The sequence below is a fragment of the Panthera onca genome, chromosome F1 (assembly GCF_046562875.1).
Source record: "Panthera onca isolate mPanOnc1 chromosome F1, mPanOnc1 haplotype 2, whole genome shotgun sequence".
NCBI lineage: Eukaryota > Metazoa > Chordata > Mammalia > Carnivora > Felidae > Panthera > Panthera onca.
In genome coordinates, this window is record NC_138355.1 from 18,325,554 (window position 1) to 18,340,438 (window position 14,885).

The 14,885-nt window shown below is 40.1% G+C and overlaps 1 pseudogene across 1 annotated transcript in view; it reads right to left on the bottom strand.

Annotated features, from left to right (window-relative positions):
* Positions 1–3,928: 3,928 nt before the first annotated feature.
* LOC132686051 (large ribosomal subunit protein eL8 pseudogene) overlaps positions 3,929–14,885 on the bottom strand; it is a 93,308-nt pseudogene continuing 82,351 nt past the window's right edge. Inside the window, exon 3 of the transcript XR_013553134.2 lies at positions 3,929–4,918. The product of XR_013553134.2 is annotated as a large ribosomal subunit protein eL8 pseudogene (transcript). The remainder of the gene's footprint in view (positions 4,919–14,885) is intronic.

Here is a 14,885-nt window from a genome sequence, read left to right on the forward strand (position 1 = left end):
TGTGAAAAATAAAATCTTTATTGCATGAGGCTCAAAGTCAATATCCCATGGCCGGAGAAGTGACCACAATCTCACATCGTGGAAGTACTTAGAATGCTTATAAACCACGTAAAGGACTTTGGACTTCATCCTGGAGGCAGTAGGAGTCGGTGGGATATGGATGTGTTCTTTAACTGGAGGACAGCATGATCAGATAAATGATATAGAAAGATCTCGTGGGCTGAAGATAATGGTTTAAAATGAGGAAAACCCAAGGGTGAGAAGACCCAGTTGCTCATGAATGAAAAGTTTCTTTTAAAGATTTAAGTATTATACTTTATTAATACTTTATTTTTCTAAAGCTACTGCTCTATATACTTTATTAAGGTATTAAGTATCGTTGGGGAAAATTGACTCTAAGCCTGGGTATAATCACGCTGACAGAACTATAAATACAAACTCTGACCTTACCTTCACCTTCTAAAATGTCCCTTGCTCTTGGTAAATTGCCAAAGAACTGACTTTCACTTCCAAGCTTCTATTCCTTACCACATGAACCTCTCTCTCTAGAGGACTACTCAAGGATCCTCCCAACATGGGAGCTACTCCCTCCACAGCAAGAGAAAGGGCAAGGAGGAAGCCTAATTAGCCTTATGACCTAATCTCAGAAGTCACACAATGTCACATCCACCACATGTATTTCATTAGAAGTAAGTCATTTAGTCCTAATCACACTTAAGGGGAGAGGAACTAAGTATCATCTCTTGAAGAGGGGAGGGTCAGAGAATTCATTGACATATTTTAAAACCACCACAGGAGTCCAGTTTCAAATCCAGACGGATGCCCATGAGAACCAGAGCCTGAGGGGACTGTGAGACATAATTCTCCAGGAATTGATGAAAGCAAAAGGAAATTCTTCGGACTTCTACAGACCTTAGAAGTGGGTGGTTTAGTTTATCTAGAGAGCTGAGGCGTGGGGAGGCCAGATGATATTTTAGTAATACTATGAACCTCCACATATTATCAGCTCTGTTAATGAGAGCATAACATCTAACTCTTTCCTGTCATTCCTCGTGAACTATGAGAACATCTCAAGTATTTCATCATTTCTATGTATTCCAAATTTTAACTCCAACCAAGAAAATTTAGCACAAACATTAGTGTTCAGGGAGTGTGTTCTTCTCTTCTGGAGCAGGATTAGACATATTTCATTTGGAGAATGTGAACCTTAAAACAAGCCTTCAAGTACCTGGATACTCTTTTCTGTTCAGGCTTCTGTGAAAGACAACTTTAGCTCATGTGTGTTTGTGTGCTAGAAATTAGATTGAGAAATTACATTCTTAAACCAGGTTATTGAGCCAGTCGGACACTGTAGGGTACAGGCAGGAATAAACTTTACTTTTTATCACCACTGTCCCCCTTTGAATCCTGCATAATTAATTCATTTACCCTCCCCTAAATGAAATCTCAAGCAGACCTCATAGTTTTTCCAATCACTCTCAAACAGTAAAATACTACTATATTTTATCTGGCCTAAAATGAGCGTACCTTTCCATTTTAACATCTCCTCTCTGAGTCTTAATGTCATCGTATAATCACAATTGGAGGGGTTGTTTTTTTTCCTTTCTTAGTTGTATATGAAATAATGGAGCATCTTATCATCAATAGCATCTTAGAGTCAATGAAACATAGTATCTCTTCTTCTACTATTAAAAAAATCTATTTAAGAATAGTAACCAGGGGCGCCTGGGTGGCGCAGTCGGTTAAGCGTCCGACTTCAGCCAGGTCACCATCTCATGGTCCATGAGTTCGAGCCCCGCGTCAGGCTCTGGGCTGATGGCTCAGAGCCTGGAGCCTGTTTCTGATTCTGTGTCTCCCTCTCTCTCTGCCCCTCCCCCGTTCATGCTATGTCTCTCTCTGTCCCAAAAATAAAAAAAAAAAAAAAAAAAAAAAAAAAGAATAGTAACCAAAATTCTATTCTCATCAAATTTAAAACTTCTTCCTTCTGGGGGCTCTGGCCTACTGCAGGCTTGGAAGCTGGTAATGAAAAACAAAAGGGGGGTGCTTAGATTCGTATCTACCTCTTATTCTACCGTCTCCTTCACTCCCTAGCTGAGGCCTTGGGACCTCTCAGGGATTGGAATAAAGTGAGTGAAAAGAAGTCAGGGTAAATAAAAGTACAGTTACAGTACAGCTAGTTATACTCTGGCAGAGATAACCTCTCTGTGAGGGATGTTCTAAATGTCAATTCTTTCTTTCTTGGAGTGGTTTTGTGGCTTTTTCAGAGACAACTTCCATCACTGGAAATCTCTCGCCTACGGTTCCTTTGACGTACACCATGCCTCCTCCAGCTGGCCACTTACAACTTCCTCTTTAGCCACTGGTTTTTTATAGCCCACCCCTCCATTGGGTCAGTCCCTTTGTGTGGAGTCCCATTCGGAACAACCCAGTAGGATTCCCTTCTGTGGGGCCTCACGGGTTCATGGGGAGTTCAAGCATCCCTTGTCACACCAGCGGCTAGAAGTTGTGGTGGATTCCAGGAGGGCCACCTTCCCTTGTTCTGCTACAAGTCAGTGGAGCTCAGGCCAGTGACGCTCACCTTTAGACTCTGTGGTTGTGGGTCAGCTGCTAGTCCCTGCATCCCTCCGACTTGAAGGAACACACGAAAACCCTCCAGATGTCTCCATGAAGCATCCTCACTGGGTCTGAGGACACCATCTTATTACTTGCCGCTTGGAATGGTCAGTCTTGAGCAACCTGACTTCTGTTTTACATTTCATCGTCAACTTTGAGACAAACACACTCACACATAAAATGCTAAGTAAATCAAATTTTGTTTATTAAATCAATTCCTGGACTACTTTTTCAAAAAAAAAAAAGTTGAGAAATTCTTTGTCATAAAAAATATGAGTAAGGTGAGATATAGTAACTATTTACTTTATGCTAGGTCAAATTATATACTGTTGAGGTATTGAGGACAAAACCTCAACAATGTGGTTATGTCTGCTAAGACTGCATAACCTAAATCTAATCATGAGGAAATGGCAGATAAAGACTCCAAATACAGAAATCAAATCAAATTATCAGCTTTCATACTGACAAAGATAATTGGGGGAATTTAGAGGCCAAATGCTAATGCCTGCTAGTATCTCACTCCTGAATTAATCAGACTTCACACGGGTCCCCCCCCCCCTCCCCCCCGCCCAGTTCTGTGCATAAACCATAGGCCTCTTAATTCAGGGGACAATGTCTCCCCTAGGAGAAAAGGACCCTAAAATACATGCGGGGCTCTGGGGTAGGCAGATCTAAAAGAGAAAAGAACCCAGAAAGGGCTGAAATACACATCCTCACAAGGCCCCCAGCAAAATTACAAAGATGAGCTTTGTAGATAGTTCCCCTTCCTAGGGGGGGGATCTAGACCCTCAGGCACAGGGCTTGAAGACTCGACAACATCTTAGCTGGAATTAACACTTTCCTCCAGGTGAGATATACTCCAGGTAAGCTTAGCTTTCTTCCAAGGCACAAGTCCTGAAAGTTAGCTCAGGAATTAAAAAAATAATATAATAAAGAAAGAAATTCCTTTTTTTTTTTTTTTTAATGTTTATTTTTGAGAGACAAAGATAGACAGAGTGTGAGTGGGGGAGGGGCAGAGAGAGGAGACACAGAATCCAAAGCAGGCTCCAGGCTCTGAGCTGTCAGCACAGAGCCTGACACAGGCTGGTACTTACGAACCATGAGTTTCAGCCCCCAATCACCAGCACAGAGTCAGCCTGTGTAAGTGGTACCCCTTCATGATCAATTCCTTCTCTTAATCTCAATCTCACTGAAGCTTTGAGTAGGACAGATTTTAGGGTGGAAATTCTCTTCCTTTTCTACCACATGGTTGAAAATTCTACTTTGATGGCCCGTGCAGGGATTCTGTGAAGAAGAGAAAGTGGATCCCTCTACATGAGAGAGCTGAATACTTTAGCGGTGTCCGTTTGCTGTCCATTATACAGGTTTTTTTTTTCCTTCTGGTTTATCATTTGCCTTCAATTTTTTTGACATTGGCCGAAAGAGAACTTTTTATGACTTTTATGTACAGAAAACTCAACAGCGTCCACTTAGCCCAGTTTGGTGACCTTTAGCCTTTGCCTTCTCCGACTTGGCAATGCGAGCTACTGACTTTGGACCCTGATGTTGCCTCCCCAGTGACAGGCTATCTCATCATATCTGTCATTGTCACTGGCCCTGCTGGCTTCCACCAGCTTAGCCAGAACCCCTTTGTCTTCTGAGTTAATTTGTGTGAAGGTGACAGTGGTGCAGGTCTTCCAGTGAACCAGATGCCCCAGCCTAGTCTTCCCCTGTATGATGCCACAGGGAACCCCCATATTACGACACAGGGCAAGCAGGAAGACAGCCAGCTCAATGGGATCCACACCATATGCAATCACCACCAGCTGAGCCTTCTTGTTTTCCATCAAGGTGGTGACAGCGTTAACCACAGCTTGAAGGGCAGGAGGCCTCTTAGTGGGGACATCCCCTTTGCTGGCAGCTTTCTTCTCAGCCCAGGCCAACGATCTCTGCTTCTTCTCTTCCTTTTTCTCTGGTCTCTTCCTGTGGGCCAGCTTAAGCAGCTGAGAGATGTTTGGTGGTCCAAGAACTGGGTGAACTTGTTAATCTGGGAGGCAGACACTGATAGAGAATAGCCCTTTGCCACTGCAGCCGGAGGTAGTGGGGCCATTTGACAGAGCAGGTAAGGTCCCTTTTGGGCTGGATGTCCTGTCTAATGCCAAAATTCTTGGGCCTTTTCTCAAACAGGGGATTGACCACCTTCTTGGCCTCCTGCTTCTTCACAACAGCAGGGGCCAGGGCCACCTTCTTCCCCTTAGCCTTCTTTCCTTTTGGCATCTTCGATGGGCGGAGGAGAGAGCCATTGCCTTCAATTTTATGTGATTTCCTAAATACAGATATTTTGAATACTTAGCATGTTAATAGAAAATTCAAAGACAATAAAGAATTCATTAGGAACACAAGATAAAACCTTTTAACATTTTTAGTTATTAGCAACTCACTCATTCATCGGAAAATTGAGTTTTATTTTCAACTATGTGTGTGCCATGCCCACTTTACTTCAGAATCACTTTGGAACATCAGATCTCATGCAAAAATACCTCTAATTTTGTGTCTCTGAAGCAGTAACATGTTCATTGAGACAGCATATTTTAGCATCTCTCTCATAGATCTTAAGTTTTCTAAGAAGGTACAAGACTGATCTGATTTTCAAGAAGTTATCTCACTTTTGATCTTCTCTGGGTTTTTCTTTCTTTTAAAAGACCATACTCCCTTTAGATAATCTCTCCTAGAATTCAGCACATTTTTGTAGACTATCAATACTTCTCTTGAAAACTTGTCAATTTTCATTAATCACAGAAAGCATATCTTTTCTCTTCACATATTACACACACTTTTTAGCGTGGAAGCTAAATGTCCTTATTCTGAACTATCTGGTCATTCAGGTTTAAGTGTATCTGTAGTATGTAAATAGCAATATTTGGATTTTGCGTTTGAAGGCCAGCCTAGGAGTCTTAGTCTTATAATAGGGACATTTGGAGCACTCATATTAATTATTCTAAGCAATGTGCTTAGTATATCATCTTGTATGCTTTCTATTTTTATACTTCTTGCTATTTCCCTTCTTTATAATCCTATCTTTTGCTGCATTGACTTGTATTAGCTTTTTCTTGTTTTCTAGAACTTACTGGTCATAAGCCCTATTTATACTATTGTCATCTTGACATAATAGTTATCATAATAAATACATCTGAACCCATATTTCTGTATAAAAAGCAATCATGATTTCCCCCTGTGAAATACGACAACCTCTCCCCTACCTATCTTACTAGTTTTAACTGAGCTCTCTGATCCAAACAATTATTCTGTTTTTTCTTACTTTATATATCTTATCTTCTAAGAAATATTGTTTACATTTTCATTGTGTTATAATCTTAGTAACAACTCTAAAATTTACTGGCCTGTCTGCTTACTGATTTTTGCTTTACATCCTTCTTCCCATTCTTGAGCTCTTAATTTTGATTCATTTCTCAGCCTATTGAACCAAAAGAACACTTGCTAAGTCTCCATTAGGCTGTATATGCTATTGCCCCCACCTACACTTTCCTCAGCCTTAATGCCCACCATTTGATTGTATCCAACTTTCTACTCTGTGTTCCCACAGCACGTCCATTGTGCATACTTCTGATATGGAACTTATTTCATTCTGTGCATGCACTACTGGAATTTAAGCTCCTTGAGAAAGTGAAAATTAGTAGTAGGAAACCTCATTAAAATGGAGTCAGGAAGTTTCAGCAGGGGGAGCTCTCATGAACTACAATCATAGTCAATTACAGACCCAACAGGAAGAGCCAGATTTGACCTTGCCCAGACTTGACCTTGTACATGGATACAACTCTACTATTCCAGCCAGAAGAAGAGATACTTTCCTCATTCCCTACTCCACCACCCACCCCCATCTCCCCACCCCTACAACAGCTCAGTCAATGAGAAGCCACCACACTTCAAACTCTTAGTTTACAGCAATGGACTTTTAGTTCATAACAGCCTTCTCAACATGCCCCCTTTCTTCTTAAAAAAGCGTACCTCTCCTTTGTCCGCCAGACTTGCCTACAGTTTTATGACAGCCTGTTTGTCCCAGATTGCAATTCTCTTTCATTCCTGAATAAACCCATCTTTTGCTGTTAAAATAACTGGCAGTTTTAATTTTAATTTTAACAAGAGCAATTGTGGTTTTTTTTCCCCTCTGTCATTTCTGCTTTGTTTCAAGTTAGCTACAAAGAGTCTGGGAAGCAAAAAATAGAGACTCTGTCACTATTGAAAGAAGAAAATCATTAGCTGAATTATTTAATATTTGATCACTGGGAACATTTCAGTATTCCATGTGCCATGCTGTAATGCTGAATTTGTAGACAGAAACATGGAAGAGAGAGAGCTGAAAGACATCATTCCCTTCTAGGAGCCATTCATCTGATAGTCAAAGCCACACTCTCCCACGTGAGGTACAATCAAGAAGAAGGCTGAGCACCAGACATGAGCTACGCCCACACTTAAGTGACAGGAGAACGGAGCGGGGCAGGTGGTGATGAGGAGAAGCAGGTAGCAGATTGAATCAACCCAGTGCCGACAGAAGTGGTCAACAGTATCTAACAATGGAGAAAGATCATGAAAGATGAGGGATGAGAACAAAAACAAGGTCGTTAGAGGTTGATGATCTTGTTTTCCATCTTTTATATATGATTAAGTCATCTCTGTGCCTTTCAGTTGTTATTTAAAACCGTGAATATTTAGATAAACAAAACCTCTGGCCAACCTGGGTACTTGCTGAAATGGGTCAATTAGCATATTTGAAAATTCAATATACTGTAGTCTCATGCATGGAAATAAATGGTAAAAAGATTTTAAAAATTAATGTGGCATTTCAATCCCTCTCTATCTCAATCCCCATAAAAGTTGCTTTAATAAATTAAATGTTCCATTCATATTTCTTATAGCATAAAAGTCTAATCACCTTTAGGGGCGCCTGGGTGGCTCAGTCGGTTGAGCGTCCGACTTCAGCTCAGGTCACGATCTCACGGTTCGTGAGTTAGAGCCCCGCATCAGGCTCTGGGCTGATGGCTCAGAGCCTGGGGCCTGCTTCCGATTCTGTCTCCCTCTCTCTCTGCCCCTCCCCCATTCATGCTCTGTCTCTCTCTGTCTCAAAAATAAACATTAAAAAAAAATTTTTTTTTTTAAAAAGTCTAATCACCTTTAAATGTAAACTTTATTTTTTTTTTTATTTATTTTTGAGACAGAGAGAGACAGAGTATGAACGGGGGAGGGTAAGAGAGAGAGGGAGACACAGAATCCAAAGCAGACTCAGGCTCTGAGCTGTCAGCACAGAGCCCGACGCGGGGCTCGAACTCACAGACCATGAGATCATGACCTGAGCCGAAGTCGGACGCTTAACCGACTGAGCCACCCAGGCGCCCCAAATGTAAACTTTAAATGTAAAAAGTCTTGTCATCAAGAAAAAAAGAATATCAAATAAAAAATATCATGGCAGAGTTATTCACCTATTTGCATTTAACCACAGTCTATTGCTTTAGGAAAAGATTACTAAGGATTTGGAAAACTCCAGGAAATCATATTCACATATGTGAAGGCAAAAAAATGTGTGTATATATATATATATATATATATATATATGTATCACCCAAGTGTACTGTACATTGTACAGGCTCATGATGAAAGAGAATCTGCTTTTGGCGTTCACACTGATTCTTTGGCAATTTTCAAGGGCAAGGGCAAGAAGGTACTTCTACTTAAACATATAGTTTGTCACTGAATAGCTTATCAAGATTGTATCAGTTTTCTCTAAAAATCTTTGCACTCAGAGGAATTTCTTCATTACCACACATAACATGAGACGTTTCAGAACAGAGGGCTTTTTCAAATGAGAAATTCAATATCTAGAAGGAAACTTATCGTTTATGGCCAAAACCACATGATGATTAATTTACTTGTTGAAATAAGTGTGTGTCAAGAACTTAACTATATTTAAGTGTGGTGTACATCAGTGTTTCTCATACCATCTATGGCAAAGGACCTTTTTTCCCTAGCCCATCATGATCTAATACCTTTGAAAAATATAATAAAAATAAGTTACTAAACAAAATAACTTAAAAAACAGCCCAACTTCTTATTATTACTTTCCACAGAATAAAATTACTCTCTCAAATTGCCCTTATAATGTTCTAAATACTCTCATTTTCTGTTCTTATCTATTTGTTGGCTACTGATAGTGGTGGCCCAGCCCCAGTGCATGGACCACTTTTGAGATATGATATTCACCATAAACTGATACTCATGGGGCACCTGGGTGGCTCAGTCGGTTAAGCGTCCAACTTCGGCTCAGGTCATGATCTCATGGTTCAGGAGTTCGAGCCCCGCATTGGGCTCTGTGCTGCCTGGAGCCTGCTTCGGATTCTTTGTCTCCCTTTCTCTCTGCCCCCACCCCCACTCATGCTGTCTCTTTCTCTCAAATATAAATAAAAATATTTTTAAAAACCTGATATTCATGACATTATATCCATCACAAAATGGTTAAATTGTACAGTGACATCTCTATCCTGATTCTTATGCAGGGCTAGTGACAAGGAGAGAGTATGTTTAATGCTTTAACCAACACGGGCGTTTGTGTCTCAACTCAATGGAGGCTTCCTTTGCTGCTTTGACTCTAATTAGGAAATGATTCTTTCAGTGAAAACAAATTCTGAAACCCTCCTCCTACTGGCACAACTAAGAGCAGACCAATTACAGAAGAGAACAGATACACAGAAAGAGAACTTGCATGGAAACTACACAATCAGGCTTCTTTTATAATCTGATCTAGGGGTGCCTGGGTGGCTCAGTCGGTTGAGCGTCCGACTTCAGCTCAGGTCATGATCTCACAGTCTGTGAGTTTGAGCCACGCGTCGGGCTCTGTGCTGACAGCTCAGAGCATGGAGCCTGCTTCAGATTCTGTGTCTCCCTCTCTCTCTGCACCTCCTCTGCTCGCGCTCTGTCTCTCTCTCAAAAATAAACATTAAAAAAAAATTTAAAAAAAAAGAAGAAATAATCTGATTTAAAAATGGGCAGAGGACCTGAAGAGACATTTTTCCATAGAAGATGTGCAGATGCTCAACAGACACATGAAAAGATGCTCAATGTCATTCATTGTCAGGGAAATACAAATCAAAACTACAATGAGATATCACAACTGTCAGAATGGCTAAAATAAAAAAGATAAGAAATAACAAGTTTTGGCAAGGATGTGGGGGAAAGGCAACCCTCATGAACTGTTGGTGCAGCCACTGTGGAAAACAGTATGGAGTCTCCTCAAAATATTAAAAAAAGAAATACCTTTTGATCCAGTAATTCCAGTACTGGGTATGTACCCAAAGAAAATGAAAACACTAATTTGAAAAAACATTTGCACCCCTATATTTATAGCAGCATTATTTACAATAGCCAAGATATGGAAGCACTCTGTCTATCAATAGATGAATGGGTAAAGGGGCACCTGGGTGGGTCAGTCAGTTGAGCATCCGACTTTGGCTCAGGTCATGATCTCACAATTCATGAGTTTGAGCCCCACATCAGGCTCTGTGCTGACAGCTCAGAGCCTGGAGCCTGCTTTGGATTCTGTGTCTCCCTCTTTCTCTGCCCCTCCTCCACTCACACTCTCTCTCTCTCTCTCTCTCTCTCTCTCTCTCTCAAAAATAAATAAACATTAAAAAAAATTAAAAATAGATGAATGGGTAAAGAATATGTGATACACACGCACACACACACACACACACACACACACATGCACACACACAGGAACATCATGCAGCCATGAAAAAGGATGAGATCTTGCCATTTGGGACACCACCAATGGGCCTAGAAGGTATAATGCTAATTGAAGTAAGTCAGATTGAGAAATACAAATACCATATGACTTTCCCCATATTCAGAGTCTAAAAAACAAAATGCAGAATCAGACCTAAAAATACAGAGAACAAACTGATGGTTGTCAGAGGGAAGGGGGTGTTGGGGAATGGGCAAAATGGGTGAAGGGGAGTGGGAGATAAAGGCTTCCAGTTATGGAATGAATAAATCACAGGAATAAAAATACAGCATAGGGAATATAGTCAATGATATTGTAATAGCATTGTATGGTGACATGATAGCTATACTTGTAGTAAGCACAGCATAATGTACAACATAATCACTATGTTGTACACCTGAAACTAATGTAACATTGTGTGTCAACTAAAAAAATTTTTTTTTAAATTTTTTTTTTTTTAACGTTTATTTATTTTTGAGACAGAGAGACAGAGCATGAACGGGGGAGGGTCAGAGAGAGGGAGACACAGAATCTGAAACAGGCTCCAGGCTCTGGGCTGTGAGCACAGAGCCTGACGCGGGGCTCGAACCCACGGACCGCGAGATCATGACCTGAGCCGAAGTCGGCCGCTTAACCGACTGAGCCACCCAGGCGCCCCAAAAAATTTTTAATAAAAATATAAAGCATTGATTATCAAATTAATGATTAATTATAAGTTAAATTATTTTACTAATTATTAAATTTAGTGTTGATTAAAAAAATTTTTTTTAGAGATACAGAGAGAGGTGGAGAGGGGCATAGGGACAGAGAAAGAGAATCCTAAACAGGCTGTATGCTCAGCACATAGCCTGACACATGGCTCAATCCCATGACCCTGGGATTGTGCCCTGAGCCAAAATCAAGAGTTGGACACTCAGCTGATTGAGCCACCCAGGTGCCCCAAATTTAGTGTTGATTTTAAAATCATTATATTTGAGGGGCACCTGAGTGGCTCAGTTGGTTGAGTGTCCAACTCTTAATTTCAGCTCAGGTCATGATCTCACTGTCATGAGATCAAGCCCCATATCAGGCTCTGCACTGAGCACGGAGCCTGCTTGAGATTCTCTCTCTCCCCCTCTGCTCTTCTCCCCCATTATCTCTCTCTCTCTCAAAAATAAATAAAATACTTTAAAAAGTCATTATATTTGAAATCTACTTTTAAGTTACATTTTATCACTTCCCAATATTGGCAAGAAATCACACCCTGTGGTATTTTAAGGAACTTACTTGCAGCTAAGTTATTTAGAAAGCAAAAAAATCCTTTCAAAAAAATTTATAGCAAAAAAAATGTTATATGGCTATGAAAACATTTTAATAAATCTGAAATGACATAGGGCTTCCAAAATTGTTTTAAGAGCCCTGCTCACGGTGAATAAACACACTGGCTTTGTTAGGTGAAGGAGTGAATTCAGAGGGCCCAGCTTGGAAAGATTTGGGGAGCAGTACTAGAACACAGATACTTCCAGGTTGACATATCATGCAAACAGGTGCATTGTGCGGGGCTTGGTGGAAGGAGCCACATTTCTAAACAGAGAATGGAGATGGGTCTAGCAAGGAATCACATGTTCCTAACATCGACGGTAGGGAACATTAAAAACATGACAGGAAGAAAGGAATGAGCAGAATCCAAATCCAAATCAGGCAAAGAAAACAGGACCATACACTAGATCAGACCAGGCTGGAGGCTCTCTCCCTAACCACACTGAAGATCGTTCCTCTCAGACTTTCAGAGAGGGAGATTGGGAGTTTATAGCAAACTTGCAAATGATCTTTATTGTTGTTACATTTACTCATTAAAGTATTTCTAAACATATAAAATTTCTTAAATTTCATATTGTGAATCCAATCTTTTAATGGGCCTCTCCAGGTATGATTATTGTCTTGGTCGATTCAGGCTGGCATAAGAAAATACCACAGACTGGATGCCTTATAAATTACAGAAATTTATTGTTCACAGTTCTGGAGGCTGAAAGTCCAAGATCATGGTGCAAAGATGAGTGTCCTCTTCTGGATCACAGAATTCTCTAGTAAGCTCGCATGGTGGAAAGACAAGCTAGCTTTCTGGGGCCACTTTTATAAGGGAACTAATCTCCTTCATGAGAGATCTGTCCTTGCCACCTAATCACTTCCCAAAGACCCTGTCTCCTAATACCATTACCTGGAGTATTAGGTTTTCAACATATGAGTTTTGGAGGGACCATATATTCAGACCATAGCAGTTATGAACGGGTATGTAGACAGACTGGAAACATCCTGTGTCTTAGAGCATTTGCATAGTACATGCCTTTTTTCAGTTAAGCTTTTACTTGAAAATTTTTAACTTTTTTATTGATGTATGTAGAGAAAAGGGCACAAACTTTATATGCAGAGCTCAACGTATGAGTGTTCCCCAACAGATCATAACACAGGATAATTGCACCACCTCAGATGGTTCCCTCCCAGTCAATATACCCCAGATGGAATCATTATTCTGATTTGTCACCATGATTAATTTTGCCTTTATTGAGCTCCCCATAATGGAATCTTACAGTATGTGCTTTTTTGTTCTTGGCTTCGTTTGCTCACCATTAAATCTATAATGTTCATCTACCTTGTCATATGGTAGCTATAATTTGTTCTATTTTTATTAGTATTATAACAAAAATTGCATTAATATACCACAATTAATTTATAATTCTACTGTCGATGGACATCTGGGTTGTTTCCCAATTTTTTTAATAAAGGTCATATACTGTGAACATTGTTACATTTTCTTGGTGAGCATATGCATTTATTATTGATGAGTATACCTCTGAGAGTGGATTTTCTAGGTCACGAGATATGTATATATTCATTTTTTGTAAGTGGATGTATCAGTTTACAATTCTGTCAGTAGTGTGTAAGAATTCTAATTGCCTCACATCCTTGTTAACACTTGGAATTGTCAATCCTTTTAGTATTAGCCATTCTGGTGGGTGGATTTGTGGTTTTAATTTGCATTTACCCAATAACTAGTGATGTTGAGCACATTTTCATATTCTTATGGCCATTTATATATCCTGTTTAAGTCACCTTTAACCAACATTGTATGGAATTATCTGTCTTATTGATTGAGTAGTTCTAATGCTTTCTGTGTTAAGAAATCTTTCCCTACTCCTAAGGTCATACAGATTTTTCTCCCATGCTTTCTCCTAAAAGCCTTGTTTTATATTTCACCTTTAGGTCTATGATCCACCTAGAATGATAAAGATGGCCCAAATTCTTTGCTGAACTTCTCATTGAGAGGCCAAGTCTAGATGCCACCCCTGTGATTCTGGGCTAGCCTTAGTGACTTACATGACCAATAGAATGTGGCATACATATCATTCTGAGACTTCTGAGGCTGGTTAGAAAAAGCCTTACAGCTTTAATCTTGGCCTCTTGGAACACTCAGGAAGCTTTGGGCTGCCACCTTATAGGCCCAATTATTTGAGAACACCATGCTGGAGAAGACAAGTATATGTTTTAATTAATAGTCCCAGCTGAGCCTAGATTTCCAACCCATCAGAACCCACTGAGGGGCCAGATAGGTGAGTAAAGTCACCATGGACCCTCCGGATCATCCCATCCACCAGCTGAATACCACCAATATTAACACCACATTGAGCAGGAGAATTACCCAAATAAATCTTACCCAAATTCCTGGCACACAAAATTGAATTATGATAAAATAACTGTTGTTTTAGGCCACTACAGTTTGGGGTGTTTATTATGCAGTGACAGATAAGCAGAACATGATGTGAAGTAGAGGGTCCAGGTTTTTCAATTGCACCATTTAAGTAAAAGATCATCATTTCTTCATGTCACTGTAGTAGTACTCTTCCTAAATCAGATGACTGCATGAGGGTCTGTTTCTAGATCCTATATTCTATTCTATATATCAATTTGTCTATTATTTTAGTTACTATAGCTTTATTAATAAGTCTTGATGCCTAGCAGTTAAAGTCCCCCAAATTTGGTCTTTGTCAAGATTGTCTTAGCTCTTCTCAGCATTTTTGCATTTCCATATGAGTTTGAGAATCAAGTTATCAAAATTCATTTCAAATCTTACTAGGGGCACCTGGGTGTCTCAGTTGGTTGAGCACACGGCTTGAGCTCAGGTCCTGATCTCGCAGTTTGTGAGTTTGAGCCCTGCGTCGGGCTCTGTGCTGATGGCTCAGAGCCTGGAGCCTGCTTCCGATTCTGTGTCTCCCTCTCTCTCTGCCCCTCCTCTGTTCACACTCTGTCCCTCTCCCTCTCAAAAATAAGTAAACATTTATAAATAAATAAATAAATAAATGGAATCCAACTAAAAAAATCTGTTTCAATTGCATTGAATCTGTAAATCAATCTGGGAAGAACTGCCATTTTAACAATATTAAGTCCTCTAGTTCATGACCATGGTATATTTTTTCATTTATTGCCTTCTTTAATTTCAATCAAGAATGTTATTTCTGGGCATTTG